The sequence below is a fragment of the Lygodium microphyllum genome, chromosome 23, assembly GCF_053477565.2.
Source record: "Lygodium microphyllum isolate KBCC chromosome 23, Lygodium_microphyllum_v1.1.10, whole genome shotgun sequence".
Taxonomy (NCBI): domain Eukaryota; kingdom Viridiplantae; phylum Streptophyta; class Polypodiopsida; order Schizaeales; family Lygodiaceae; genus Lygodium; species Lygodium microphyllum.
Window position 1 is genome coordinate 75,831,886 of NC_141157.1, and position 4,636 is coordinate 75,836,521.

Here is a 4,636-nt window from a genome sequence, read left to right on the forward strand (position 1 = left end):
CAATCAAGAGCATGACTTTGAAGCACAAATGTAGAAAGTCACAAGGATAAAGGAAGATGAATTAAACATAGGTTATATTGGTCCCTAGAAATGACTAAACCAGTTAAGATCAATGCCACCTAGACTTTCGTTAGCAACTCATCAGGTTGTTGATCGAGTTCAAAGATGTTTTTGCATAGGAATACTCACGGATGAAAGGGTGAGATCATCGCTTCTATCAGCACTAGATTCCTCTAAAATCGGATGCCATCCTAGTCTAGATGTAGCATTATAAGAAGAATCCTCATATGGACAAACAAGTTAAAGAGGAATTAGATCAACTATTGAGAGTTGGATTCATCACTCTAGCAGATCAAGCAGATTGGATTCCCCAATTGTCATAGTTTCAAAAAAGAACACGAAGCGCTATGAATCTGTGTGGACTATTGTAAGCTTAATGCAGCCAAAATTCCTAATCCTTTTCCCATCCCCTATCAAGATACTATATTGGATGAAGTGGTTGGCCACAAAATGTACTCCTTTCTTGATGGTTTCAGTGGTTACAACCAAGTTTGCCTTGCTCTAGAAGATCAATCTTAAATAGCCTCCATCAAAGTATGGGGAGTGTATGTTAGTATAATGATGTGATTTGGTCTCAAGAATGCTTCGACCTCTTTTAAGATAGACATATAGTAGATTTTTAGGCCTTATCTAACTGATTTTATGAGAGTTTTTTTGGATGATTTTAGTGTCTTTGGGAAGGCCACGCTCCATCTGGACGCACCTTTGACTCTTCCTTGTACGTTGCTACTAGGTAAGGTTAAGTTTGAATCCCCTAAAATGTCTATTTGCTGTATGAGGTGGCATTTTCCTGGGCCACATCATTTCTCAAAATGGCATTGCTATCGACCCCACCAAGGTGAATTAGTCATGCAAGCTGTAGTACCAAATTCAACATCTATGCAACTTAGATTCTTGGGCCAAATTAATGGTGTGGCCATCACTTGTGACTTTTGGCACACTTAGTTGTTCCCCTAGATAAATTAGCACATGTGGCCAAGCATGCCTCCTAGTGGAATGAAGAAGTGGAATTGGCATTCCATCACTTCTGGCTATTACTCTCTAGGGCCTCAATCGTGATCCCAAACTGGATTCGGCAAAAACTTTCCATGTATTTGTTGATGCTTCTATTGACATTGCTATTGGAAGTATGCTTATGCAGTAGGATGCTATTGGAAGTATGCTTTCCATGTATTTGTTGAGGCCTTTGACATTGTTGTTGGAAGTATGCTTATGCAGTAGGATGCCAATGGATGGTTCCAACCAGTATTTTATGCAAGCAAAAGATTGTCCAATGTAGAGAAAAACTATTCAATCATCATTGAACAAGAATGTCTTAGCATTTCTCCTCAATCAAGAAAGTTCCAACATGATTTTCTCATGCATGCTTTTGTTTTTCATGTGGATCTTTCAACTCTAGTCTACTTGGTCAAGCAACAAAATGTCACTAGTTGACTCACCAAATGGATTCTAATGCTAGTAATATTGCCATGAAACCTAGCATGTCATTGTAGACTTTCTATCTCACCTTGATTTCGACGAACCACCAACTAGTATCGAAGATGACATCATGGATGCACAATTATTTGCCACAAAAGAAGATGCATAAGAACCTAAACCACCAAACCCTTCATGGTCCTAGTATGAAGAAATGATGGCTTTCTTGGAAACTGGTGTAACCCCTACCCCATCTCTAGAAGGACCAATGGAAATGATTAGCTCTCCAAAGCTGGTACTTTGAGATTATCATGGGCCAATTATATTGTCGCAGTCTCTTTGGAGCGCTACAAAGAGTGGTCCTCCCAATGGAGTAGCCGACTATCCTAGAGGAAGTGCATCAAGGAATTGACGACGATCAATTTGGTGCTAAAATAACAATCTACAAAATCTAGCAAGCTCGTTTGTGGTGGTTGACCATGCATGGTAATGTCCACAAGTAGGTCCAACACTGCGATTCTTGCCAATGAATGGATCTACCTAGAGCCAAAGACTGATTGCCACTTTGTAGCTAATCCTACCTCTAGAACCCTTCTAGAAATGGGGATTGGACTTCATTGGTCCTATCTCTCTAGCTGTTGCTTACACCAGAAATAAGTATATCGTGATGGAAATAGTTTATTGCATCAAATGGATAAAAGCATGGGCCCTACTAGCTAACACTACCAAATCGGTTACTAAATGTTTGTACCAAGTGAAGATATCTCGGGTATGGCACTCTGACAAAAATGCACACATTGTTAATAAAGTCATCAAAGAGCTCACTTCATTTTTTCTCATTGTACATAAAAATTCCTCTCGTTATTATCCGCAAGCTTATGGCTCAGTAGAGCCCACCAACAAAGTCCTATGTAAAATTTTAACCAAGTTGGCAGATCAAAATAAAAAAGATTGGGATACTAAGCTACTTGTAGCACTATGGGCTTTTTGGACTTCCTTCAAGGTTGCTATAAGCATGACTCTGTACAAATTGGTATTCAATCTAGAAGCCATTACACCCTTGGAGTTTGTAGTCCCAAGTTTTTGACTCACAATATATGATCGACTCATTCTAGAAGAATCACTTCCATTCTATATGTAGGCCATCACCTAACTAGAAGAAGATCGGATTTACAACACATGCATTCTATTCGAAGTCCAAGCATGATAGAAACACCACGTCAATTGCCTACCCAAGAAAACACTCTTATAGAAGGGCCAACTCATCCTAGTCTTTAAGACACAGATGGGGAGACTTCTAGGCAAGCTTGAGTTTCAGTGGAGTGGTTCGTTTTGGATCTTTCATGATTCCAAGACTAACTCTTTCTATTTGACTAATTCACAATGTAAATTGTTGTCGAAGCATGTTAATAGATTTTGGCAATGTCACTATCATGCTGATGGCTTCTAGTGCCCATTCCCCACCAAAATCAGTTCTCCTTACTTTTCCTTTGCCATCAAATTTTGGCATTTCTTTCCCACTAGTGGCCTGCCTATAGATTGAATGGTTGTCAAAAATCACCACTTTTACTCTCATGGCATTCATTTATGAAACTCACTCATTCGTTCATATACCCGACGACATCATGATATCTCAAAAATTTCATTTTAATCATGTTTGGTCATGGCCTATTTTACTAATGTGGCATGCATGCATTGGCCACTGTCTTCTTTCATTCATCACACTATCCTTTTGGAAAGAATATCCTCTTCAACACCCTTATTTCCCACCCAACACTTGTGTGCATACATGTTGTCCCTCCTCTCACATTCTCTATTTCTTGCCTTTCTTCCATCTCCCTACCATGGCATCCTTCGAAAACTCACCATTGAGAAAGTTACCCCTCCTAGCCCTAAGGCCCTTGTAGATGCCAAAGCCTAGATCGACTCCCTATAGCTCACCAATTTTACCAACCTCCCATTTGCTGCTACCTCAATCCACCCCGACACCCAAACCATCCTAAAGCGGCTCCTCTCAAGCTCCACCATTTACATCTAGGGTCACAAGTACAAGCTCTTTGCAAAGAGAGTGTAGAAGAAGCTATGCTTTCCCACCCATGGTGAAGTCAGCATGCCAACCCTCTGCACCACCACCATGGAAGACGTCTTTGGCCCCATCCTCAATAAGGAGTACCGGGTAGCTGAGCAACCTTGTTGACGACCACAAACAAAAAATTGATGCCCTCAAGTTCTTGCTCGAGGCCCTCCACTTTTTGCAGGGCTAAGGCATTCAATGTCTCTAAGAAAGTAGCCTCTATCTTCTTCTTCCCTTTTGATACCCCTATTGCCTAGGCCCGTGTACTTCTAGACCACCTCTTCTTCAAGGTGAAGTGCCTATCGCACAAGTTGTTCTTCATCATGACCATCAAGGTGATGTGTGGCCACCACTTCACCGTTATCTTTTCCCCACTTGCCCTTCTTGACCCTGCCCACCCACTTTCCTCATCAGTGGTGAACACTCCCCAGCCTCATCTTAAGACAAGAACCACATTAGAGCATGTCTCCAACCCCACTAAGGACGCCATGAAGAGCGATGAAGACCAAGTCTTCAAAAAGGAGGATTCCCCCACTACCACCACTGCCCAGCCAACAAGACTCGCCACACCAAGAGGCCCAACCTCCCTAATCCCCCAATAAATACACCTCTGCCACTAGCCTCTCTACCAAACTCACCCTCCTCAAGTTGAAGGGCTAAAAGAGACAATGGGAGGAGGAGACCACCAATGACAACAAGCCCCCTGCACTCATTTCTATCCTCACCAATCCAGAGGACATCTTTGCACAGCTACACCCCTCCCCACCAAGTCCTAGCAACTCGTGTTGATCCCATGTGAGTTCAGCTAGGAGATGGTTCACTGCTGGTCATTAAACTTCATCAATGGGTCTTGAATAGGCAACAACACTAGAAGCATGAACTCATGGCTCAAGTGAATTGCCTCAAGCATGCCAATATTTCCCTCTCTAAGCAACAACTACAAAAGAATGCCGCTCTTCGGGAGTATCACCAAAGGCTGGAGGCATGCCAACACGTGCAACTGGCCTTTGCTAATGATGTTAGGAGCAAAGCACAACTCCTAGAGCCAATAACATTTTTCTTCAAGCCTGCATAGCTAGAGCAATG